Raw genomic sequence first — 26,253 nt, forward strand, 5'->3', positions numbered from 1 at the left:
TCCGAGCCACCTGCTCTCTAAAACACTTCCTAGGTGTGGCAATAGTATCAATGTTTACATCTAGTTTGAGTTTTTGCCATTTAACTCTGTGACTTGATGAGGATTGCGTAACGAGAAGTGAACATTTCCTTAACTAAACCAAACGGTGTTTATGCAAAATCACACTACGCTGCAAGCAGGATTCGAACCTGCGCAGGGAAACCCCATTGGATTTCAAGTCCAACGCCTTAACCACTCGGCCATCGCAGCTGCATGAGTATGATGTCACTGTTGTCGTATAGAGCCATACGCTGCTCACGTCAGGCCTAGACCTAAAAATTAAAGTAACGACAGGACGGGGCAGGTACCAGCAGTGCCCTGTATCCCCCACTTATTTTGAATGCTTTCATACAATTAATAAAAATAGCAACAAGCATCACTCAAAGTGAGGGTCAGGGCACAGATGAGCGGTAATCAATCACTGCGCATTTCTACCCTCTTTTCCCTATATTACGGCGGTGGTAACGGGCCCTCAAGTGTACTAAGAAAGAGTCCAAAAGCCTAAACAAGACACGCTTCATAAAAAAATAATTACTCTTTTCGTGACTTGTCTAGATCATGCAGGACAGGTCCAGACTACGAACCCTTCCGAGGCACCTGCTCTCTTAAACACTTCCTGGGTGTGGAAATTGTCTCAATGTTTACATCTAGTTTGAGTTTTTGCTGTTTAACTCTGTGACTTGATGAGGATTGCGTAACAAGAAGTGAACGTTTACTTAACTAAACCAAATGGTGTTCATGCAAAATCTCACGACGCTGCAAGCAGGATTTGAACCTACGCGGGGAAACCCCATTAGATTTCAAGTCCAACGCCTTAACCACTCGGCCATCGCAGCTGCGTGAGTATGATGTCATAGTTGTCGTATACGAGCCATGCACTACTCATGTCAGGCCGCGACATAAAAAATAAAGTAACAGAAGGACGGGGCACGTACCAGCAGTGCCCTGTTGTCCTAACTTATTTTGCATACTTTCATACAATTAATAAAAATAGCAATACGCATCACTCAAAGTGAGTGACAGGGCACAGATGAGCGGTAATCAATCACTGCACATTTCTATCCTCGTATCCCTATATTACGGCGGTGGCAACGGGCCCTTAAGTGTACTCAGAAAGAGTCCAAAAGCTTAAACAAGACACGCTTCATAAAAAAAGTACTCTTTTCATGACTTGTCTAGATCAGGCAGGACAGGTCCAGCCTACGAACCCTTCTGAGCCACCTGCTCTCTAAAACACTTCCTGGGTGTGGAAATTGTCTCAATGTTTACATCTAGTTTGAGTTTTTGCAGTTTAACTCTGTGACTTGATGAGGATTGCGTAACGAGAAGTGAACATTTACTTAACTAAACCAAATGGTGTTCATGCAAAATTTCATGACGCTGCAAACAGGATTCGAACCTACACGGGGAAACCCCATTGGATTTCAAGTCCAACACCTTAACCACTCAGCCATCGCAGCTGCATGAGTATGATGTCACTGTTGTCGTATACGAGCCATGCGCTACTCATGTCAGGCCGAGACCTAAAAAGTAAAGTAACAGAAGGACGGGGCACGTACCAGCAGTGCCCTGTTGTCCTCACTTATTTCGCATACTTTCATACAATTAATAAAAATAGCAATACGCATCACACAAAGTGAGTGACAGGGCACAGATGAGCGGTAATCAATCTCTGCACATTTCTACTCTCGTTTCCCTATATTACGGCGGTAGCAACGGGCCCTTAATTGTACTCAGAAAGAGTCCAAAAGCCTAAACAAGACACGCTTCATAAAAAAAATTACTCTTTTCGTAACTTGTCTAGATCAGGCAGGATAGGTCCAGACTACAAACCCTTCCGAGCCACTTGCTCTCTAAAACACTTCCTAGGTGTGGAAATAGTTTCAATGTTTACATCTAGTTTGAGTTTTTGCCATTTAACTCTGTGACTTGATGAGGATTGCGTAACAAGAAGAGAACAATTACTTAACTAAACCAAATGGTGTTCATGCAAAATCTCATGACGCTGCAAGCAGGATTCGAACCAACACGGGGAAACCCCATTGGATTTCAAGTCCAACGCCTTAACCACTCGGCCATCGCAGCTGCGTGAGTATGATGTCACAGTTGTCGAATACGAGCCATGCACTACTCACGTCAGGCCGAGACATAAAAAATAAAGTAACAGAAGGACGGGGCACGTACCAGCAGTGCCCTGTTGTCCTCACTTATTTCGCATACTTTCATACAATTAATAAAAATAGCAATACGCATCACACAAAGTGAGTGACAGGGCACAGATGAGCGGTAATCAATCTCTGCACATTTCTACCCATGTTTCCCTATATTACGGCGGTGGCAACGGGCCCTTAATTGTACTCAGAAAGAGTCGAAAAGCCTAAACAAGACACGCTTCATAAAAGAAAATTACTCTTTTCGTAACTTGTCTAGATCAGGCAGGATAGGTCCAGACTATATGGCCGAGATACCCGCCACCCCCTCTCAACACAATCCCCAAGGATGGGAAACCGGAAACAGTTCTGAACTTTTGGAAAACGGGAGGGAGTGACCCTCCCGGCCGTATTTATTAAAATATGAAACAAAATTAAAACATTAAAATAACAGTTTCATATTATGTACAATTTCATTACCACATTGCGATGTTTGGCTAACCTTAACATATTCTCTAATACAAAGGTTCTCCTAGCCGAACTAACATCCTGCAAAACATCTAACTTGAAATTTTGAAATTGTACATCCTAACGTTTAAGGGCCAACGGCAAGGTCGTAACCGGTGTCAAGATCCCTAACCAGAAATATCCCCCTCACTTGTGAGGGGCGACCGCACAGAGGTGTACCTCGAGTGCAACTACCAATTTCCCTTGACTTGACGGGGGCCCCAATAAACTCGACGCCACTTAAAGGTCGTCCGAGGACTCGTGTGAGGAATCTAGAAGGTAGCGTAGACCCCCCCCCAAACCCCACACAACTTACCACATCTGACGTCGCAGATGTCCCGGCCCCGGGAAATTCTCCGGGAGGGGGCTGTAGCCCCCCCTACCCAGGAAGGGGCCTTGACCGCCTTTCCTTTCCTTTCGGCGTCCCATCCTTAGAAGGGACCGCCTTCCCCGTTGAGGGGCCAATGGCCACCTCCTTCGAGCGCTCCCATCCGTAATGGGTGACGCCCACTCATAGGGATCTTTCAATTAGTGCTCACCGATCATGACCTTACCGCCCGACCAAAATAAATACGACAGTTCTAAACTAAATGAGTTCGAACTAAATGACTAAATTACTTAAAAGACATTCAAAAACCACAATTTTATTAAGACATGCTACTGATCAACACTAGAGCAAGATTACTTTATGTGAAAACATACCACAAATAGACCATTTCTTTATTGCATATTCAAGGTTATCACGATATAATCCAACCTGTAAATAAAAGCATTAACACATCAAACTTTATTCAAAACTACTTGCTGTCTTCAGGGGCTGGTGGGTGGGTCAAAATTGGCTCTTCGTTCCGCCTCGAGCTCACGTGCAGCGAGGTGGTGCAGCTTTCAGAGCACAGGAACAAGAGGATGCTTCCTTGGCTTGTTGCTCCTTATATCCGTCTTCAGGGCGGGCGTAAACCCGCCCCGGCCTGCCCCGAGGGCGTGGCCCGGCCGCGTCCGTGTCTAGGCCAGCCCACTCCAGGGCGGGAAAAAGGCGCGCCCCGGCTACGCCGCTTCGGGCATACCAGCCGAGGCTCGCCTCCCGCCCAAGATGGCTTCCCGGGGGGATCGTGGTACTCTGCCATACGTGCGGGGGGACCGAATGGTCGCCCCTTTCCATATGGCCGAGATACCCGCCACCCCCTCTCAACACAATCCCCAAGGATGGGAAACCGGAAACAGTTCTGAACTTTTGGAAAACGGGAGGGAGTGACCCTCCCGGCCGTATTTATTAAAATATGAAACAAAATTAAAACATTAAAATAACAGTTTCATATTATGTACAATTTCATTACCACATTGCGATGTTTGGCTAACCTTAACATATTCTCTAATACAAAGGTTCTCCTAGCCGAACTAACATCCTGCAAAACATCTAACTTCAAATTTTGAAATTGTACATCCTAACGTTTAAGGGCCAACGGCAAGGTCGTAACCGGTGTCAAGATCCCTAACCAGAAATATCCCCCTCACTTGTGAGGGGCGACCGCACAGAGGTGTACCTCGAGTGCAACTACCAATTTCCCTTGACTTGACGGGGGCCCCAATAAACTCGACGCCACTTAAAGGTCGTCCGAGGACTCGTGTGAGGAATCTAGAAGGTAGCGTAGACCCCCCCCCAAACCCCACACAACTTACAACATCTGCCGTCGCAGATGTCCTGGCCCCGGGAAATTCTCCGGGAGGGGGCTGTAGCCCCCCCTACCCAGGAAGGGGCCTTGACCGCCTTTCCTTTCCTTTCAGCGTCCCATCCTTAGAAGGGACCGCCTTCCCCGTTGAGGGGCCAATGGCCACCTCCTTCGAGCGCTCCCATCCGTAATGGGTGACGCCCACTCATAGGGATCTTTCAATTAGTGCTCACCGATCATGACCTTACCGCCACAGGCCGGATAGTTGACCGGCTATCCGGACCCCCCACAACACTCCTACCTAAAGGTCATGTCTTAAAGTCTTTAGCCAAGCTATCAAGTCACCTATGAGTAACTCGTTCCCCACCCGGGACAAATGAACACCATCCCCCATATACATACTGTCACCAGTAATACAACCATGCGAAATAGAATGCAGTGTATTGGAACGGAGCAATCTACTCACTTTGTTATTAATTTTCCTTACTGAATGATTCAGAGCAGAAACAGAATTAGCCCTCCGCCATACTTTTCGTGGGATCATATGGGACCATGCGATTGTGCACCCTGGAACTCTCCTCGCTAACCAACTTACAGTGGAAAGCATCGCCTCAAGAAGAAGTCGTCTACCAGTGGTGACCAAATCATTGCCCCCAAGATGAACTATGACTATAGACGGCGGTGACCTCGTCCGCCCTAGCAAACCCTCAAAAAATGATTGAAATTGGTCAATACAGAGTCCGCCCTTTCCGTAGAAGGACACACTGTACCCGTATTCCCCAGCCACGTGATTCATGTCACCTGCTTTGAATACGTCCGCGGCTCGCCTCACGTATGAGTGGCCCACGACCCACACCTCCTTTTTCACAGCCGGTGAAGTATGACCGCTGGCCCGGTGTTGGGTCGACTGCATAGTCCGCCCCGCCTCGTAAGCTTGCGCAACTGAAACCAAACAAAAACAAGAAGCGTGAGTACATCGTTACAGCTTCACAACATGTGCAACCGCACATACCTCTTATAACAATTAGAGGACCAACGCCCCACACGTTTAATCTGTTCAACATTCAGACCCCTGGCCGTAGCCTCTGTAGCAGCCCCTATCCGAAAGGAATGGGTCCCAAACTCACTCGGGTTCAAGCCCGCAGCCGTAATTGACATCGCAAGCACCCGCTGAAACTGAAACCTCGTCAGTGGGGTGGCGTCAGCGTGTCTCAACAAGGTCCTCCCCCATGATGCCACCCTCTGTGCTAAATACTCCTCTACACAACTCACCGGGCACATGGGGGACCCGGGGATCCTGCGTATCATTATGCAGGCCCCCATTGAACCCTGATCAGTCTTGGACTTGACAAATGAGACAGTCATCGTCTCCCCCCTGACTTGGACGTGTTCTCGGCACAGTCCCCCCCTGGTATCCTGCTTGTTCCTTGCCACTAATTCGCTCACCCGCATAGCCCCATGGAATGCTAGCACAAAAGCAGCTCGGAATAATACTGCTTCATACTGGGATGAACATGTTGCAGGAAGTACAGACAACAACAAAGCCAACCTATCCAGACCTATCGGGCGCCTATCATCTACTCTGCGACCCTCAAGGCGTTGCCACCCACGTAGCGCTTTCTGCACAACGAAAGACGCTGTCGGGTCCTGGATCCCATGAGCCCTAGCCACAAAGGAAATGGCGGCCCGATGCCTCTGGGCCGTAGCCACTGATTTGCCTGCATGACGTAAAGACAGCAGGAATTTCACTACCAACTCCTCCTGGCCCCAAAGCTCCCCTTTAGCTGCCCCCAAAAAGGCCCAATAGGAACGGAACGCCCCTTCATATGCCTTCCTCGTCCTGGGTGCTAAACTCTCTCCCACAAGGTTCTGTAGTTCGGGGCACCGAGAGACCAGAGAGCTTCGGGAAAGGGTGCTGCCACCGGGTCCGCTGTGGGCAGAAAACCCCAGAAGGCCTGCATATACGAAAACGAGAAAGCGCATCAGCCGCCTGGTTCATCACCCCCGGGACATGTCTTGCCCTAAATACTACATTCAATTGCATACATAATAACACAATTTCCTTGAGCAATCTCAGAATCCATTTGCATCGTGCTGCCTGGCTATTGATACACTCAACAACGGTCATGTTATCAGACCAGAATACCACAGAGTGATCTCTGAACCCCTCGGGCCAAGTTCTCAGGGCCACCAGAATGGGAAAAAGTTCAAGGAAAGCAATGTTACTTGTCAGACCACTCTCATGCCACCATGACGGCCATTTTTGTGCCGACCACTGAGTGCCGAATATGGCGCCAAAACCAATGCTCCCTGCCGAATCCGTCCACAGCCCCAACTCCTCGGAGGACACGGCCGGTTTGTTCCAGACAATTCGGCCATTGAAACCCGCCAGAAATGCCAACCAAATGCGCATGTCCTGGCGAACCTCTGCCGATAGCCTCGTGCGATGGTGACCCTCCTTCAGGCCGACCATGGCTTGAGCGATCGAGCGAGAAAAGGGGCGGGCCATCGGCATAACTCTTAGGGCAAAATTCAACTGTCCCACCACTTGCTGTAATTGATGTAGCCTAACCTTAGACTCACTTAAACACATTTGCAGGGATGTCCTGAATCTTAACACTTTGTCCCTTGGTAGACGAAAACAACCCTCCTCGGAATCAAGCTCGATCCCCAGAAACTCGAGGCAAGTCGCGGGACCCACAGTCTTACCTGGTGCCAATGGCACGCCAAACTGATTCATCAACACACAAAATGCAGTCAAAGCCTGTCCACATTCGGGATCCCCGGCTGCCCCCAGAAACAAGAAATCATCGAGATAATGCATCACACGTTGAAACCCCGTTTTCCTCGTGAAGACCCATTGCAGGAAGCAACTGAACTTTTCAAAATAGGCACAAGATATAGAGCACCCCATCGGCATACACCTATCCATGTAATAATGACCCTGAAACATGAAACCAAGGAGACGCTGATCGTCTGGATGTACCGGGAGCAACCGGAACGCTGACTCGATATCAGATTTTGCCATCAGCGCACCGGGCCCCAGGCGATTCAAAATGGCTACGGCCTCATCGAAGGATGCGTACCGCACCGAACACACTTCCGGGTCTATAGCGTCGTTTACTGAAAGACCACGTGGGGCTGATAAATTATGTATCAGCCGAAACTCCCCCGGGTCCTTCTTGGGGACCACCCCTAAAGGGGAACAAACAAAGTTAGCAACTGGCGGCACATTAAATGGACCGGCGACTCGACCTCGAGCCACCTCCTTCCCGATCTTTTCTTGTACTACGGTCGTATGCTGTAAGACCGATATCTGGTTTTTACATTGTGGTATACCCTGAAACTCTCCCACAGGGATGCGGAAACCATATGAAAATCTGTTGCGCAACACCCCAGCGGAAGCGTGATCCGGGTATTCGCTGAGCCAAGGAATCATTGCCATGGTATCAATCGGGGTAGGTAAAGGCGCCCCTCGGACTATGTCAGACCTGTTTGGCGCCTCCTCTACCCCCGTTATCACCCGTTTTGGCTCTGCACATGGACTCAGGATGGGATGATTGCCCACACACCCCACATTCGTGCCTAAATTTGCATGACCCCTGGTGCCTAGTACATTTCCCCCTGTTAAAGTTCCAACAAACCCCCCTTTTATTAGCGTTGCCGGCTGGCCTCGAGTGATTGTCGTTACTCGTACCTGATCGAAAGGGCGTCCCCGCATATTGGCGGGAGGATTCACCCACGTTACTTCCCACCAATGGCACCTTCAACATACCAGAGTCCTCCATTTTGGACCAGGACACAGAATCATAACAATCCCAAGTTAAGTTTTTATCATGCTCTTTCGCTTTTCTGAAAATATTGTCGTAACAAAACCAATGATTGCCCTCGTGAGATACCGAGTACCCCATGATCCGTGACTGATAAATCGGCAATTCGGGCAGCAATTCGGGCCTACGTTCACCCAAAATGGATGTAAAAACCCCCCACGCCTAGCCCCAATTACCAATGTTTTCATTTACCTTAAAGGCGGCCATCTTTGCGCGCCAAACACTTGGATGCATGAGCTCTTTCTGGCTCTTAACATGCTCCATTTCATAATGGTCGGTAAGCAACGAGAAGATGTTTATATATTCCCCTGCCCATATCTTCTCTTTAATAGCCAGAGGGACATGCTGACCCAATTTTTCCCTCCGAGAGGGTGCCGACTCATCCCTCGCAATTGGCAATGGCCGCTTACCTGAACCGGAAGCTGTATCTGGGACTGAAACTGATGGCGATGGTGCCGTCGTCGCTTCCCTTGTTTCCCGCAGCTGCCTCATCAACACCTGCGCGTCGTCAGCCGTGGCGCCCTTGCTACCTTTACCCAACCACGCTGCTAATTGAGCTGCCAGCTCGGGCGGCATATCCTCCCCGGACACGGGGGTGACCACTACGGGAATCGGATTCCCTTCCTCAGGCAAAGGAGTGGGTGTTTCGAGTGGGGTACAGGGAACTGGGGTGTCTCCCCCCGCTGCTCCCCTTCTGGGCCTCTTGCCTTTTCCTCCTGGAGCTGTTCCTGCCAGAGGACGTTTCGGCCCCCCTTCCTCGTCTTTCTCCGCCATTCGCTTCTTTAAGTCGGTCACCTCCTTCATGAGAACACGCAGCATCTGGTCGGTAGTCATTCGCTTTCCCACCTTCTTAGGCATTCTCACGACAGAGTATCTGAAAAACAAACAAGAAAGATTACAACGCTCAAAATTGGCTCTTCGTTCCGTCTCGAGCTCACGTGCAGCGAGGTGGTGCAGCTTTCAGAGCACAGGAACAAGAGGATGCTTCCTTGGCTTGTTGCTCCTTATATCCGTCTTCAGGGCGGGCGTAAACCCGCCCCGGCCTGCCCCGAGGGCGTGGCCCGGCCGCGTCCGTGTCTAGGCCAGCCCACTCCAGGGCGGGAAAAAGGCGCGCCCCGGCTACGCCGCTTCGGGCATACCAGCCGAGGCTCGCCTCCCGCCCAAGATGGCTTCCCGGGGGGATCGTGGTACTCTGCCATACGTGCGGGGGGACCGAATGGTCGCCCCTTTCCACAAACCCTTCCGAGCCACCTGCTCTCTAAAACACTTCCTAGGTGTGGAAATAGTTTCAATGTTTACATCTAGTTTGAGTTTTTGCCATTTAACTCTGTGACTTGATGAGGATTGCGTAACAAGAAGTGAACATTTACTTAACTAAAGCAAATGGTGTTCATGCAAAATCTCATGACGCTGCAAGCAGGATTCGAACCTACGCGTGGAAACCCCATTGGATTTCAAGTCCATCGCCTTAACCACTCGGCCATCGCAGCTGCATGAGTATGATGTCTCTGTTGTCGTATACGAGCCATGCGTTACTTATGTCAGGCCGAGACCTAAAAAATAAAGTAACGGAAGGACGGGGCACGTACCAGCAGTGCCCTGTTGTCCTCACTTATTTCGCATACTTTCATACAATTAATAAAAATAGCAATACGCATCACTCAAAGTGAGTGACAGGGCACAGATGAGCGGTAATCAATCACTGCACATTTCTACCCTCGTTTCCCTATATTACGGCGGTGGCAACGGGCCCTTAATTGTACTCAGAAAGAGTCCAAAAGCCTAAACAAGACACGCTTCATAAAAAAAAATTTCTCTTTTCGTAACTTGTCTAGATCAGGCAGGATAGGTCCAGACTACAAACCCTTCCGAGCCACCTACTCTGTAAAACACTTCCTGGTTGTAGAAATTGTCTCAATGTTTACATCTAGTTTGAGTTTTTGCAGTTTAACACTGTGACTTGATGAGGATTGCGTAATGAGAAGTGAACATTTACTTAACTAAACCAAATGGTGTTCATGCAAAATCTCATGCCACTGCAAGCAGGATTCGAACCTACGCGGGGAAACCCCATTGGATTTCAAGTCCAACGCCTTAACCACTCAGCCTTTACAGCTGCGTGAGTATGATGTCACTGTTGTCGTATACGAGCCATGCGCTACTCATGTCAGGTGGAGACCTAATAAATAAAGTAACGGAAGGACGGGGCACATACCAGCAGTGCCCTGTTGTCCTCACTTATTTCGCAAACTTTCATACAATTAATAAAAATAGCAATATGCATCACTCAAAATGAGTGACAGGGCACAGATGAGCGGTAATCAATTACTGCACATTTCTATCCTCGTTTCCCTATATTACGGCGGTGGCAACGGGCCCTTAAGTGTACTCAGAAAGAGTCCAAAAGCTTAAACAAGACACGCTTCATAAAAAAAGTACTCTTTTCATGACTTGTCTAGATCAGGCAGGACAGGTCCAGACTACGAACCCTTCCGAGCCACCTGCTCTCTAAAACACTTCCTGGATGTGGAAATTGTCTCAATGTTTACATCTAGTTTGAGTTTTTGCCGTTTAACTCTGTGACTTGATGAGGATTGCGTAACGAGAAGTGAACATTTACTTAACTAAACCAAATGGTGTTCATGCAAAATTTCATGACCCTGCGAGCAGGATTCGAACCTACACAGGGAAACCCCATTGGATTTCATGTCCAACACCTTAACCACTCAGCCATCGCAGCTGCATGAGTATGATGTCACTGTTGTCGTATACGAGCCATGCGCTACTCATGTCAGGCCGAGACCTAAAAAGTAAAGTAACAGAAGGACGGGGCACGTACCAGCAGTGCCCTGTTGTCCTCACTTATTTCGCATACTTTCATACAATTAATAAAAATAGCAATACGCATCACACAAAGTGAGTGACAGGGCACAGATGAGCGGTAATCAATCTCTGCACATTTCTACTCTCGTTTCCCTATATTACGGCGGTAGCAACGGGCCCTTAATTGTACTCAGAAAGAGTCCAAAAGCCTAAACAAGACACGCTTCATAAAAAAAATTACTCTTTTCGTAACTTGTCTAGATCAGGCAGGATAGGTCCAGACTACAAACCCTTCCGAGCCACCTGCTCTCTAAAACACTTCCTAGGTGTGGAAATAGTTTCAATGTTTACATCTAGTTTGAGTTTTTGGCATTTAACTCTGTGACTTGATGAGGATTGCGTAACAAGAAGTGAACATTTACTTAACTAAACCAAATGGTGTTCATGCAAAATCTCATGACGCTGCAAGCAGGATTCGAACCTACGCGGGGAAACACCATTGGATTTCAAGTCCAACGCCTTAACCACTCGGCCATCGCAGCTGCATGAGTATGATGTCACTGTTGTCGTATACGAGCCATGCGCTACTTATGTCAGGCCGAGACCTAAAAAATAAAGTAACGGAAGGGCGGGGCACGTACCAGCAGTGCCCTGTTGTCCTCACTTATTTCGCATAATTTCATACAATTAATAAAAATAGCAATATGCATCACTCAAAGTGAGCGACAGGGCACAGATGAGCGGTAATCAATCACTGCACATTTCTACCCTCGTTTCCCTATATTACGGTGGTGGCAACGGGCCCTTAAGTGTACTCAGAAAGAGTCCAAAAGCTTAAACAAGACACGCTTCATAAAAAAAAGTACTCTTTTCATGACTTGTCTAGATCAGGCAGGACAGGTCCAGACTACTAACCCTTCCGAGCCACCTGCTCTCTAAAACACTTCCTGGGTGTGGAAATTGTCTCAATGTTTACATCTAGTTTGAGTTTTTGCAGTTTAGCTCTGTGACTTGATGAGGATTGCGTAACGAGAAGTGAACATTTACTTAACTAAACCAAATGGTGTTCATGCAAAATCTCACGACGCTGCAAGCAGGATTTGAACCTACACGGGGAAACCCAATTGGATTTCAAGTCCAACGCCTTAACCACTCGGCCATCGCAGCTGCGTGAGTATGATGTCACAGTGGACGTATACGAGCCATGCACTACTCACGTCAGGCCGCGACATAAAAAATAAAGTAACAGAAGGATGGGGCACGTACCAGCAGTGCCCTGTTGTCCTCACTTATTTTGCATACTTTCATACAATTAATAAAAATAGCAATACGCATCACTCAAAGTGAGTGACAGGGCACAGATAAGCGGTAATCAATCACTGCACATTTCTATCCTCGTATCCCTATATTACGGTGGTGGCAACGGGCCCTTAAGTGTACTCAGAAAGAGTCCAAAAGCTTAAACAAGACACGCTTCATAAAAAAAGTACTCTTTTCATGACTTGTCTACATCAGGCAGGACAGGTCCTCTAAAATACTTCCTGGGTGTAGAAATTGTCTCAATGTTTACATCTAGCATTTGAGTTTTTGCAGTTTAACTCTGTGACTTGATGAGGATTGCGTAATGAGAAGTGAACATTTACTTAACTAAACCAAATGGTGTTCATGCAAAATCTCATGCCGCTGCAAGCAGAATTCGAACCTACGCGGGGAAACCCCATTGGATTTCAAGTCCAACGCCTTAACCACTCGGCCATCGCAGCTGCGTGAGTATGATGTCACTGTTGTCGTATACGAGCCATGCGCTACTCATGTCAGGCCGAGACATAAAAAATAAAGTAACAGAAGGACGGGGCACGTACCAGCAGTGCCCTGTTGTCCTCACTTATTTTGCATGCTTTCATACAATTAATAAAAATAGCAATACGCATCACTCAAAGTGAGTGACAGGGCACCGATGAGCGGTAATCAATGACTGCACATTTCTATCCTCGTTTCCCTATATTACGGCGGCGGCAACGGGCCCTTAAGTGTACTCAGAAAGAGTCCAAAAGCTTAAACAAGACACGCTTCATAAAAAAAAGTACTCTTTTCATGACTTGTCTAGATCAGGCAGGACAGGTCCAGACTACAAACCCTTCCGAGCCACCTGCTCTCTAAAACACTTCCTGGGTGTAGAAATTGTCTCAATGTTTACATCTAGTTTGAGTTTTTGCAGTTTAACTCTGTGACTTGATGAGGATTGCGTAATGAGAAGTGAACATTTACTTAACTAAATCAAATGGGGTTCATGCAAATTCTCATCCCGCTGCAAGCAGGATTCGAATTTACGCGGGGAAACCCCATTGGATTTCAAGTCCAACGCCTTAACCACTCGGCCATCGCAGCTGCGTGAGTATGATGTCACTGTTGTCGTATACGAGCCATGCGCTACTCATGTCAGGTGGAGACCTAATAAATAAAGTAACGGAAGGACGGGGCGCATACCAGCAGTGCCCTGTTGTCCTCACTTATTTCGTAATACTTTCATACAATTAATAAAAATAGCAATATGCATCACTCAAAATGAGTGACAGGGCACAGATGAGCGGTAATCAGTCACTGCACATTTCTACCCTCTTTTCCCTATATTACGGCGGTGGCAACGGGCCCTTAATTGTACTCAGAAAGAGTCCAAAAGCCTAAACAAGACACGCTTCATAAAAAAAATTACTCTTTTCGTAACTTGTCTAGATCAGGCAGGATAGGTCCAGACTACAAACCCTTCCGAGCCACCTGCTCTCTAAAACACTTCCTAGGTGTGAAAATAGTTTCAATGTTTACATCTAGTTTGAGTTTTTGCCATTTAACTCTGTGACTTGATGAGGATTGCGTAACAAGAAGTGAACATTTACTTAACTAAACCAAATGGTGTTCATGCAAAATCTCATGACGCTGCAAGCAGGATTCGAACCTACGCGGGGAAACCCCATTGGATTTCAAGTCCAACGCCTTAACCACTCGGCCATCGCAGCTGCATGAGTATGATGTCACTGTTGTCGTATAAGAGCCATGTGCTACTTATGTCAGGCCGAGACCTAAAAAATAAAGTAACGGAAGGACGGGGCACGTACCAGCAGTGCACTGTTGTCCTCACTTATTTCGCATACTTTCATACAATTAATAAAAATAGCAATACGCATCACTCAAAGTGAGTGACAGGGCACAGATGAGCGGTAATCAATCACTGCACATTTCTACCCTCGTTTCCCTATATTACTGCGGTGGCAATGGGCCCTTAATTGTACTCAGAAAGAGTCCAAAAGCCTAAACAAGACACGCTTCATAAAAAAAATTACTCTTTTCGTAACTCGTCTAGATCAGGCAGGATAGGTCTAGACTACAAACCCTTCCGAGCCACCTGCTCTCTAAAACACTTCCTAGGTGTGGAAATAGTTTCAATGTTTACATCTAGTTTGAGTTTTTGCCATTTAACTCTGTGACTTGATGAGGATTGCGTAACAAGAAGTGAACATTTCCTTAACTTAACCAAATGGTGTTCATGCAAAATCACACTACGCTGCAAGCAGGATTCGAACATGCGCAGGAAAACCCCATTGGATTTCAAGACCAACGCCTTAACCACTCGGCCATCGCAGCTGCATGAGTATGATGTCACTGTTGTCGTATACGAGCCATACGCTGCTCACGTCAGGCCGAGACCTAAAAATTAAAGTAACGGCAGGACGGGCAACGTACCAGCAGTGCCCTGTATCCCCCACTTATTTTGAATGCTTTCATACAATTATTAAAAATAGCAACAAGCATCACTCAAAGTGAGGGTCAGGGCACAGATGAACGGTAATCAAACACTGCGCATTTTTACCCTCTTTTCCATATATTACGGCGGTGTTAACGGGCTCTTAAGTGTACTAAGAAAGAGTCCAAAAGCCTAAACAAGACACGCTTCATAAAAAAAATAATTACTCTTTTCGTGACTTGTCTAGATCATGCAGGACAGGTCCAGACTACGAACCCTTCCGAGGCACCTGCTCTCTAAAACACTTCCTGGGTGTGGAAATTGTCTCAATGTTTACATCTAGTTTGAGTTTTTGCCATTTAACTCTGTGACTTGATGAGGATTGCGTAACAAGAAGTGAACATTTACTTAACTAAACCAAATGGTGTTCATGCAAAATCTCACGACGCTGCAAGCAGGATTTGAACCTACACGGGGAAACCCCATTGGATTTCAAGTCCAACGCCTTAACCACTCGGCCATCGCAGCTGCGTGAGTATGATGTCACAGTGGTCGTATACGAGCCATGCACTACTCACGTCAGGCCGCGACATAAAAAATAAAGTAACAGAAGGATGGGGCACGTACCAGCAGTGCCCTGTTGTCCTCACTTATTTTGCATACTTTCATACAATTAATAAAAATAGCAATACGCATCACTCAAAGTGAGTGACAGGGTAGAGATAAGCGGTAATCAATCACTGCACATTTCTATCCTCGTATCCCTATATTACGGTGGTGGCAACGGGCCCTTAAGTGTACTCAGAAAGAGTCCAAAAGCTTAAACAAGACACGCTTCATAAAAAAAGTACTCTTTTCATGACTTGTCTACATCAGGCAGGACAGGTCCTCTAAAATACTTCCTGGGTGTAGAAATTGTCTCAATGTTTACATCTAGCATTTGAGTTTTTGCAGTTTAACTCTGTGACTTGATGAGGATTGCGTAATGAGAAGTGAACATTTACTTAACTAAACCAAATGGTGTTCATGCAAAATCTCATGCCGCTGCAAGCAGAATTCGAACCTACGCGGGGAAACCCCATTGGATTTCAAGTCCAACGCCTTAACCACTCGGCCATCGCAGCTGCGTGAGTATGATGTCACTGTTGTCGTATACGAGCCATGCGCTACTCATGTCAGGCCGAGACATAAAAAATAAAGTAACAGAAGGACGGGGCACGTACCAGCAGTGCCCTGTTGTCCTCACTTATTTAGCATGCTTTCATACAATTAATAAAAATAGCAATACGCATCACTCAAAGTGAGTGACAGGGCACCGATGAGCGGTAATCAATGACTGCACATTTCTATCCTCGTTTCCCTATATTACGGCGGTGGCAACGGGCCCTTAAGTGTACTCAGAAAGAGTCCAAAAGCTTAAACAAGACACGCTTCATAAAAAAAAGTACTCTTTTCATGACTTGTCTAGATCAGGCAGGACAGGTCCAGACTACAAACCCTTCCGAGCCACCTGCTCTCTAAAACACTTCCTGGGTGTAGAAATTGTCTCAATGTTTACATCTAGTTTGAGTTTTTGCAGTTTAACTCTGTGACTTGATGAGGATAGCGTAATGAGAAGTGAACATTTACTTAACTAAACCAAATGGTGTTCATGCAAAATCTCATGCCGCTGCAAGCAGGATTCGAACCTATGCGGGGAAACCCCATTGGATTTCAAGTCCAACGCCTTAACCACTCAGCCATCGCAGCTGCGTGAGTAGGATGTCACTGTTGTCGTATACGAGCCATGCGCTACTCATGTCAGGTGGAGACCTAAAAAATAAAGTAACGGAAGGACGGGGCACATACCAGCAGTGCCCTGTTGTCCTCACTTATTTCGCAAACTTTCATACAATTAATAAAAATAGCAATATGCATCACTCAAAATGAGTGACAGGGCACAGATGAGCGGTAATCAATCACTGCACATTTCTATCCTCGTTTCCCTATATTACGGCGGTGGCAACGGGCCCTTAAGTGTACTCAGAAAGAGTCCAAAAGCTTAAACGAGACACGCTTCATAAAAAAAGTACTCTTTTCATGACTTGTCTAGATCAGCCAGGACAGGTCCAGACTACGAACCCTTCCGAGCCACCTGCTCTCTAAAACACTTCCTGGGTGTGGAAATTGTCTCAATGTTTACATCTAGTTTGAGTTTTTGCCGTTTAACTCTGTGACTTGATGAGGATTGCGTAACGAGAAGTGAACATTTACTTAACTAAACCAAATGGTGTTCATGCAAAATCTCATGACGCTGCAAGCAGGATTCGAACCTGCACGGGGAAACCCCATTGGGTTTCAAGTCCAACACCTTAACCACTCAGCCATCGCAGCTGCATGAGTATGATGTCACTGTTGTCGTATACGAGCCATGCGCTACTCATGTCAGGCCGAGACCTAAAAAGTAAAGTAACAGAAGGACGGGGCACGTACCAGCAGTGCCCTGTTGTCCTCACTTATTTCGCATACTTTCATACAATTAATAAAAATAGCAAAACGCATCACACAAAGTGAGTGACAGGGCACAGATGAGCGGTAATCAATCTCTGCACATTTCTACTCTCCTTTCCCTATATTACGGCGGTGGCAACGGGCCCTTAATTGTACTCAGAAAGAGTCCAAAAGCCAAAACAAGACACGCTTCATAAAAAAAAAATTACTCTTTTCGTAACTTGTCTAGATCAGGCAGGATAGGTCCAGACTACAAACCCTTCCGAGCCACCTGCTCTCTAAAACACTTCCTAGGTGAGGAAATAGTTTCAATGTTTACATCTAGTTTGAGTTTTTGCCATTTAACTCTGTGACTTGATGAGGATTGCGTAACAAGAAGTGAACAATTACTTAACTAAACCAAATGGTGTTCATGCAAAATCTCATGACGCTGCAAGCAGGATTCAAACCTACGCGGGGAAACCCCATTGGATTTCAAGTCCAACGCCTTAACCACTCGGCCATCGCAGCTGCGTGAGTATGATGTCACAGTTGTCGAATACGAGCCATGCACTACTCACGTCAGGCCGAGACATAAAAAATAAAGTAACAGAAGGACGGGGCACGTACCAGCAGTGCCCTGTTGTCCTCACTTATTTTGCATGCTTTCATACAATTAATACAAATAGCAATACGCATCACTCAAAGTGAGTGACAGGGCACAGATGAGCAGTAATCAATCACTGCCCATTTCTATCCTCGTATCCCTATATTACGGCGGTGGCAACGGGCCCATAAGTGTACTCAGAAAGAGTCCAAAAGCTTAAACAAGACACGCTTCATAAAAAAAGTACTCTTTTCATGACTTGTCTACATCAGGCAGGACAGGTCCTCTAAAATACTTCCTGGGTGTAGAAATTGTCTCAATGTTTACATCTAGCATTTGAGTTTTTGCAGTTTAACTCTGTGACTTGATGAGGATTGCGTAATGAGAAGTGAACATTTACTTAACTAAACCAAATGGTGTTCATGCAAAATCTCATGCCGCTGCAAGCAGAATTCGAACCTACGCGGGGAAACCCCATTGGATTTCAAGTCCAACGCCTTAACCACTCGGCCATCGCAGCTGCGTGAGTATGATGTCACTGTTGTCGTATACGAGCCATGCGCTACTCATGTCAGGTGGAGACCTAATAAATAAAGTAACGGAAGGACGGGGCGCATACCAGCAGTGCCCTGTTGTCCTCACTTATTTCGTAATACTTTCATACAATTAATAAAAATAGCAATATGCATCACTCAAAATGAGTGACAGGGCACAGATGAGCGGTAATCAGTCACTGCACATTTCTACCCTCTTTTCCCTATATTACGGCGGTGGCAACGGGCCCTTAATTGTACTCAGAAAGAGTCCAAAAGCCTAAACAAGACACGCTTCATAAAAAAAATTACTCTTTTCGTAACTTGTCTAGATCAGGCAGGATAGGTCCAGACTACAAACCCTTCCGAGCCACCTGCTCTCTAAAACACTTCCTAGGTGTGAAAATAGTTTCAATGTTTACATCTAGTTTGAGTTTTTGCCATTTAACTCTGTGACTTGATGAGGATTGCGTAACAAGAAGTGAACATTTACTTAACTAAACCAAATGGTGTTCATGCAAAATCTCATGACGCTGCAAGCAGGATTCGAACCTACGCGGGGAAACCCCATTGGATTTCAAGTCCAACGCCTTAACCACTCGGCCATCGCAGCTGCATGAGTATGATGTCACTGTTGTCGTATAAGAGCCATGCGCTACTTATGTCAGGCCGAGACCTAAAAAATAAAGTAACGGAAGGACGGGGCACGTACCAGCAGTGCACTGTTGTCCTCACTTATTTCGCATACTTTCATACAATTAATAAAAATAGCAATACGCATCACTCAAAGTGAGTGACAGGGCACAGATGAGCGGTAATCAATCACTGCACATTTCTACCCTCGTTTCCCTATATTACTGCGGTGGCAACGGGCCCTTAATTGTACTCAGAAAGAGTCCAAAAGCCTAAACAAGACACGCTTCATAAAAAAAATTACTCTTTTCGTAACTCGTCTAGATCAGGCAGGATAGGTCTAGACTACAAACCCTTCCGAGCCACCTGCTCTCTAAAACACTTCCTAGGTGTGGAAATAGTTTCAATGTTTACATCTAGTTTGAGTTTTTGCCATTTAACTCTGTGACTTGATGAGGATTGCGTAACGAGAAGTGAACATTTCCTTAACTTAACCAAATGGTGTTCATGCAAAATCACACTACGCTGCAAGCAGGATTCGAACCTGCGCAGGGAAACCCCATTGGATTTCAAGACCAACGCCTTAACCACTCGGCCATCGCAGCTGCATGAGTATGATGTCACTGTTGTCGTATACGAGCCATACGCTGCTCACGTCAGGCCGAGACCTAAAAATTAAAGTAACGGCAGGACGGGCAACGTACCAGCAGTGCCCTGTATCCCCCACTTATTTTGAATGCTTTCATACAATTATTAAAAATAGCAACAAGCATCACTCAAAGTGAGGGTCAGGGCACAGATGAACGGTAATCAAACACTGCGCATTTTTACCCTCTTTTCCATATATTACGGCGGTGTTAACGGGCCCTTAAGTGTACTAAGAAAGAGTCCAAAAGCATAAACAAGACACGCTTCATAAAAAAAATAATAATTTTTTTCGTGACTTGTCTAGATCATGCAGGACAGGTCCAGACTACGAACCCTTCCGAGGCACCTGCTCTCTAAAACACTTCCTGGGTGTGGAAATTGTCTCAATGTTTACATCTAGTTTGAGTTTTTGCCGTTTAACTCTGTGACTTGATGAGGATTGCGTAACAAGAAGTGAACACTTACTTAACTAAACCAAATGGTGTTCATGCAAAATCTCACAACGCTGCAAGCAGGATTCGAACCTACACGGGGAAACCCCATTGGATTTCAAGTCCAACGCCTTAACCACGCGGCCATCGCAGGTGCGTGAGTATGATGTCACAGTTGTCGTATACGAGCCATGCACTACTCACGTCAGGCCGCGACATAAAAAATAAAGTAACAGAAGGCAGGGGCACGTACCAGCAGTGACCTGTTGTCCTCACTTATTTTGCATACTTTCATACAATTAATAAAAATAGCAATACGCATCACTCAAAGTGAATGACAGGGCACAGATGAGCGGTAATCAATCACTGCACATTTCTATCCTCGTATCCCTATATTACGGCGGTGGCAACGGGCCCTTAAGTGTTCTCAGAAAGAGTCCAAAAGCTTAAACAAGACACGCTTCATAAAAAAAAGTTCTCTTTTCATAACTTGTCTAGATCAGGCAGGACAGGTCCAGACTACGAACCCTTCCGAGCCACCTACTCTCTAAAACACTTCCTGGGTGTAGAAATTGTCTCAATGTTTACATCTAGTTTGAGTTTTTGCAGTTTAACTCTGTGACTTGATGAGGATTGCGTAATGAGAAGTGAACATTTACTTAACTAAACCAAATGGTGTTCATGCAAAATCTCATGCCGCTGCAAGCAGGATTCAAACCTACGTGGGGAAACCCCATTGGATTTCAAGTCCAACGCCTTAACCACTCGGCCATCGCAGCTGCGTGAGTATGATTTCACTGTTGTCGTATACGAGCCATGCGCTACTCATGTCAGGTGGAGACCTAATAAATAAAGTAACGGAAGGACGGGGCACATACCAGCAGTGCCCTGTTGTCCTCACTTATTTCGCAAACTTTCATACAATTAATAAAAATAGCAATATGCATCACTCAAAATGAGTGACAGGGCACAGATGAGCGGTAATCAATCACTGCACATTTCTATCCTCGTTTCCCTATATTACGGCGGTGGCAACGGGCCCTTAAGTGTACTCAGAAAGAGTCCAAAAGCTTAAACAAGACACGCTTCATAAAAAAAGTACTCTTTTCATGACTTGTCTAGATCAGGCAGGACAGGTCCAGACTACGAACCCTTCCGAGCCACCTGCTCTCTAAAACACTTCCTGGGTGTGGAAATTGTCTCAATGTTTACATCTAGTTTGAGTTTTTGCCGTTTAACTCTGTGACTTGATGAGGATTGTGTAACGAGAAGTGAACATTTACTTAACTAAACCAAATGGTGTTCATGCAAAATCTCATGACGCTGCAAGCAGGATTCGAACCTGCAAGGGGAAACCCCATTGGGTTTCAAGTCCAACACCTTAACCACTCAGCCATCGCAGCTGCATGAGTATGATGTCACTGTTGTCGTATACGAGCCATGCGCTACTCATGTCAGGCCGAGACCTAAAAAGTAAAGTAACAGAAGGACGGGGCACGTACCAGCAGTGCCCTGTTGTCCTCACTTATTTCGCATACTTTCATACAATTAATAAAAATAGCAAAACGCATCACACAAAGTGAGTGACAGGGCACAGATGAGCGGTAATCAATCTCTGCACATTTCTACTCTTGTTTCCCTATATTACGGCGGTGGCAACGGGCCCTTAATTGTACTCAAAAAGAGTCCAAAAGCCTAAACAAGACACGCTTCATAAAAAAAATTACTCTTTTCGTAACTTGTCTAGATCAGGCAGGATAGGTCCAGACTACAAACCCTTCCGAGCCACCTGCTCTCTAAAACACTTCCTAGGTGTGGAAATAGTTTCAATGTTTACATCTAGTTTGAGTTTTTGCCATTTAACTCTGTGACTTGATGAGGATTGCGTAACAAGAAGTGAACATTTACTTAACTAAACCAAATGGTGTTCATGCAAAATCTCATGACGCTGCAAGCAGGATTCGAACCTACGCGGGGAAACCCTGTTGGATTTCGAGTCCAACACCTTAACCACTCGGCCATCACAGCTGCGTGAGTATGATGTCACAGTTGTCGAATACGAGCCATGCACTACTCACGTCAGGCCGAGACATAAAAAATAAAGTAACAGAAGGACGGGGCACGTACCAGCAGTGCCCTGTTGTCCTCACTTATTTCGCATACTTTCATACAATTAATAAAAATAGCAATATGCATCACTCAAAATGAGTGACAGGGCACAGATAAGCGGTAATCAATCACTGCACATTTCTATCCTCGTTTCCCTATATTACGGCGGTGGCAACGGGCCCTTAAGTGTACTCAGAAAGAGTCCAAAAGCTTAAACAAGACACGCTTCATAAAAAAAAGTACTCTTTTCATGACTTGTCTAGATCAGGCATGACAGGTCCAGACTACGAACCCTTCCGAGCCACCTGCTCTCTAAAACACTTCCTGGGTGTGGAAATTGTCTCAATGTTTACATCTAGTTTGAGTTTTTGCCGTTTAACTCTGTGACTTGATAAGGATTGCGTAACGAGAAGTGAACATTTACTTAACTAAACCAAATGGTGTTCATGCAAAATCTCATAAAGCTGCAAGCAGGATTCGAACCTACGCAGGGAAACCCCATTGGATTTCAAGTCCAACACCTTAAACACTCAGCCATCGCAGCTGCATGAGTATGATGTCACTGTTGTTGTATACGAGCCATGCGCTACTCATGTCAGGCCGAGACCTAAAAAATAAAGTAACAGATGGACGGGGCACGTACCAGCAGTGCCCTGTTGTCCTCACTTATTTCGCATACTTTCACACAATTAATAAAAATAGCAATACGCATCACACAAAGTGAGTGACAGGGCACAGATGAGCGGTAATCAATCTCTGCACATTTCTACTCTTGTTTCCCTATATTACGGCGGTGGCAACGGGCCCTTAATTGTACTCAAAAAGAGTCCAAAAGCCTAAACAAGACACGCTTCATAAAAAAAATTACTCTTTTCGTAACTTGTCTAGATCAGGCAGGATAGGTCCAGACTACAAACCCTTCCGAGCCACCTGCTCTCTAAAACACTTCCTAGGTGTGGAAATAGTTTCAATGTTTACATCTAGTTTGAGTTTTTGCCATTTAACTCTGTGACTTGATGAGGATTGCGTAACAAGAAGTGAACATTTACTTAACTAAACCAAATGGTGTTCATGCAAAATCTCATGACGCTGCAAGCAGGACTCGAACCTACGCGGGGAAACCCTGTTGGATTTCGAGTCCAACACCTTAACCACTCGGCCATCACAGCTGCGTGAGTATGATGTCACAGTTGTCGAATACGAGCCATGCACTACTCACGTCAGGCCGAGACATAAAAAATAAAGTAACAGAAGGACGGGGCACGTACCAGCAGTGCCCTGTTGTCCTCACTTATTTCGCATACTTTCATACAATTAATAAAAATAGCAATATGCATCACTCAAAATGAGTGACAGGGCACAGATAAGCGGTAATCAATCACTGCACATTTCTATCCTCGTTTCCCTATATTACGGCGGTGGCAACGGGCCCTTAAGTGTACTCAGAAAGAGTCCAAAAGCTTAAACAAGACACGCTTCATAAAAAAAAGTACTCTTTTCATGACTTGTCTAGATCAGGCATGACAGGTCCAGACTACGAACCCTTCCGAGCCACCTGCTCTCTAAAACACTTCCTGGGTGTGGAAATTGTCTCAATGTTTACATCTAGTTTGAGTTTTTGCCGTTTAACTCTGTGACTTGATAAGGATTGCGTAACGAGAAGTGAACATTTACTTAACTAAACCAAATGGTGTTCATGCAAAATCTCATAAAGCTGCAAGCAGGATTCGAACCTACGCAGGGAAACCCCATTGGATTTCAAGTCCAACACCTTAAACACTCAGCCATCGCAGCTGCATGAGTATGATGTCACTGTTGTTGTATACGAGCCATGCGCTACTCATGTCAGGCCGAGACCTAAAAAATAAAGTAACAGATGGACGGGGCACGTACCAGCAGTGCCCTGTTGTCCTCACTTATTTCGCATACTTTCACACAATTAATAAAAATAGCAATACGCATCACACAAAGTGAGTGACAGGGCACAGATGAGCGGTAATCAATCTCTGCACATTTCTACCCTCGTTTCCCTATATTACGGCGGTGGCAACGGGCCCTTAATTGTACTCAGAAAGAGTCCAAAAGCCTAAACAAGACACGCTTCATAAAAAAAAATTACTCTTTTCATAACTTGTCTAGATCAGGCAGGATAGGTCCAGACTACAAACCCTTCCGAGCCACCTGCTCTCTAAAACACTTCCTAGGTGTGGAAATAGTTTCAATGTTTACATCTAGTTTGAGTTTTTGCCATTTAACTCTGTGACTTGATGAGGATTTCGTAACGAGAAGTGAACATTTCCTTAACTAAACCAAATGGTGTTCATGCAAAATCACACTACGCTGCAAGCAGGATTCGAACCTGCACAGGGAAACCCCATTGGACTTCGAGTCCAACGCCTTACCCACTCAGCCATCGCAGCTGCATGAGTATGATGTCACTATTGTCGTATACGAGCCATGCTCTGCTCATGTCAGGCCGAGACCAAAAAAATAAAGTAACGGAAGGACGGGGCACGTACCAGCAGTGCCCTGTTGTCCTCACTTATTTCGCATGCTTTCATACAATTAATAAAAATAGCAACATGCATCACTCAAAGTGAGTGAAAGGGCACAGATGAGTGGTAATCAATCACTGCATGTTTCTACCCACTTTTCCCTATATTACGGCTGTGGTAACGGGCCCTTAAGTGTACTAAGAAAGAGTCCAAAAGCCTAAACAAGACATGCTTCATAAAAAAGTACTCTTTTCATGACTTGTCTAGATCAGGCAGGACAGGTTCAGACTACAAACCCTTCCGAGCCACCAGCTCTCTAAAACACTTCCTGGGTGTGGAAATTGTCTCAATGTTTACATCTAGTTTGAGTTTTTTCCATTTAACTCTGTGACTTGATGAGGATTGCGTAACGAGAAGTGAACATTTACTTAACTAAAGCAAATGGTGTTCATGCAAAATCACACTACGCTGCAAGCAGGATTCGAACCTGCGCAGGGAAACCAGATTGGATTTCGAGTCCAACGACTTAACCACTCAGCCATCGCAGCTGCATGAGTATGATGTCACTGTTGTCGTATACGAGCCATACGCTGCTCACGTCAGGCCGAGACCTAAAAATTAAAGTAACGGCAGAACGGGGCACGTACCAGCAGTGCCCTGTATCCCCCACTTATTTTAAATGCTTTCATACAATTAATAAAAATAGCAACAAGCATCACTCAAAGTGAGGGTCAGGGCACAGATGAGCGGTAATCAATCACTGCGCATTTCTACCCTCTTTTCCCTATATTACGGCGGTGATAACGGGCCCTTAAGTGTACTAAGAAAGAGTCCAAAAGCCTAAACTAGACACGCTTCATAAAAAAAATAATTACTCTTTTCGTGACTTGTCTAGATCAGGCAGGACAGGTCCAGACTACGAACCCTTCCGAGCCACCTGCTCTCTAAAACACTTCCTGGGTGTGGAAATTGTCTCAATGTTTACATCTAGTTTGAGTTTTTGCCGTTTAACTCTGTGACTTGATGAGGATTGCGTAACGAGAAGTGAACATTTACTTAACTAAACCAAATGGTGTTCATGCAAAATCTCATGACGCTGCAAGCAGGATTCGAACTTGTACAGGGAAACCCCATTGGGTTTCAAGTCCAACACCTTAACCACTCAGCCATCGCAGCTGTATGAATATGATGTCACTGTTGTCGTATACGAGCCATGCGCTACTCATGTCAGGCCGAGACCTAAAAAGTAAAGTAACAGAAGGACGGGGCACGTACCAGCAGTGCCCTGTTGTCCTCACTTATTTCGCATACTTTCATACAATTAATAAAAATAGCAAAACGCATCACACAAAGTGAGTGACAGGGCACAGATGAGCGGTAATCAATCTCTGCACATTTCTACTCTCGTTTCCCTATATTACGGCGGTGGCAAAGCGCCCTTAATTGTACTCAAAAAGAGTCCAAAAGCCTAAACAAGACACGCTTCATAAAAAAAAATTACTCTTTTCGTAACTTGTCTAGATCAGGCAGGATAAGTCCAGACTACAAACCCTTCCGAGCCACCTGCTCTCTA

General features: G+C 45.8%; 18 non-coding genes across 18 annotated transcripts; all 18 read right to left on the reverse strand.

Moving 5' to 3' along the window:
- Positions 1 to 167: 167 nt before the first annotated feature.
- On the reverse strand, positions 168 to 249 carry TRNAS-UGA (transfer RNA serine (anticodon UGA)). The gene has a single exon. It is a non-coding gene; the product is annotated as a tRNA-Ser (tRNA).
- A 544-nt stretch (positions 250 to 793) lies between these two features.
- TRNAS-UGA (transfer RNA serine (anticodon UGA)) lies at positions 794 to 875 on the reverse strand. The gene has a single exon. It is a non-coding gene; the product is annotated as a tRNA-Ser (tRNA).
- Positions 876 to 2,042: 1,167 nt separating this feature from the next.
- Positions 2,043 to 2,124, reverse strand: TRNAS-UGA (transfer RNA serine (anticodon UGA)). Its single transcript has one exon. It is a non-coding gene; the product is annotated as a tRNA-Ser (tRNA).
- Positions 2,125 to 11,476: 9,352 nt separating this feature from the next.
- TRNAS-UGA (transfer RNA serine (anticodon UGA)) lies at positions 11,477 to 11,558 on the reverse strand. Its single transcript has one exon. It is a non-coding gene; the product is annotated as a tRNA-Ser (tRNA).
- A 1,139-nt stretch (positions 11,559 to 12,697) lies between these two features.
- TRNAS-UGA (transfer RNA serine (anticodon UGA)) lies at positions 12,698 to 12,779 on the reverse strand. Its single transcript has one exon. It is a non-coding gene; the product is annotated as a tRNA-Ser (tRNA).
- Positions 12,780 to 13,948: 1,169 nt separating this feature from the next.
- TRNAS-UGA (transfer RNA serine (anticodon UGA)) lies at positions 13,949 to 14,030 on the reverse strand. Its single transcript has one exon. It is a non-coding gene; the product is annotated as a tRNA-Ser (tRNA).
- Positions 14,031 to 15,201: 1,171 nt separating this feature from the next.
- On the reverse strand, positions 15,202 to 15,283 carry TRNAS-UGA (transfer RNA serine (anticodon UGA)). The gene has a single exon. It is a non-coding gene; the product is annotated as a tRNA-Ser (tRNA).
- Positions 15,284 to 15,797: 514 nt separating this feature from the next.
- On the reverse strand, positions 15,798 to 15,879 carry TRNAS-UGA (transfer RNA serine (anticodon UGA)). The gene has a single exon. It is a non-coding gene; the product is annotated as a tRNA-Ser (tRNA).
- A 543-nt stretch (positions 15,880 to 16,422) lies between these two features.
- Positions 16,423 to 16,504, reverse strand: TRNAS-UGA (transfer RNA serine (anticodon UGA)). The gene has a single exon. It is a non-coding gene; the product is annotated as a tRNA-Ser (tRNA).
- A 1,169-nt stretch (positions 16,505 to 17,673) lies between these two features.
- On the reverse strand, positions 17,674 to 17,755 carry TRNAS-UGA (transfer RNA serine (anticodon UGA)). The gene has a single exon. It is a non-coding gene; the product is annotated as a tRNA-Ser (tRNA).
- Positions 17,756 to 18,269: 514 nt separating this feature from the next.
- On the reverse strand, positions 18,270 to 18,351 carry TRNAS-UGA (transfer RNA serine (anticodon UGA)). The gene has a single exon. It is a non-coding gene; the product is annotated as a tRNA-Ser (tRNA).
- Positions 18,352 to 18,895: 544 nt separating this feature from the next.
- Positions 18,896 to 18,977, reverse strand: TRNAS-UGA (transfer RNA serine (anticodon UGA)). The gene has a single exon. It is a non-coding gene; the product is annotated as a tRNA-Ser (tRNA).
- Positions 18,978 to 19,520: 543 nt separating this feature from the next.
- On the reverse strand, positions 19,521 to 19,602 carry TRNAS-UGA (transfer RNA serine (anticodon UGA)). The gene has a single exon. It is a non-coding gene; the product is annotated as a tRNA-Ser (tRNA).
- A 1,171-nt stretch (positions 19,603 to 20,773) lies between these two features.
- Positions 20,774 to 20,855, reverse strand: TRNAS-UGA (transfer RNA serine (anticodon UGA)). The gene has a single exon. It is a non-coding gene; the product is annotated as a tRNA-Ser (tRNA).
- A 1,167-nt stretch (positions 20,856 to 22,022) lies between these two features.
- On the reverse strand, positions 22,023 to 22,104 carry TRNAS-CGA (transfer RNA serine (anticodon CGA)). Its single transcript has one exon. It is a non-coding gene; the product is annotated as a tRNA-Ser (tRNA).
- A 1,168-nt stretch (positions 22,105 to 23,272) lies between these two features.
- Positions 23,273 to 23,354, reverse strand: TRNAS-CGA (transfer RNA serine (anticodon CGA)). The gene has a single exon. It is a non-coding gene; the product is annotated as a tRNA-Ser (tRNA).
- Positions 23,355 to 24,523: 1,169 nt separating this feature from the next.
- On the reverse strand, positions 24,524 to 24,605 carry TRNAS-CGA (transfer RNA serine (anticodon CGA)). Its single transcript has one exon. It is a non-coding gene; the product is annotated as a tRNA-Ser (tRNA).
- Positions 24,606 to 25,146: 541 nt separating this feature from the next.
- TRNAS-CGA (transfer RNA serine (anticodon CGA)) lies at positions 25,147 to 25,228 on the reverse strand. The gene has a single exon. It is a non-coding gene; the product is annotated as a tRNA-Ser (tRNA).
- Positions 25,229 to 26,253: the final 1,025 nt, after the last annotated feature.

Source organism: Lissotriton vulgaris, chromosome 11 (assembly GCF_964263255.1).
Source record: "Lissotriton vulgaris chromosome 11, aLisVul1.2, whole genome shotgun sequence".
Classification (NCBI taxonomy): domain Eukaryota; kingdom Metazoa; phylum Chordata; class Amphibia; order Caudata; family Salamandridae; genus Lissotriton; species Lissotriton vulgaris.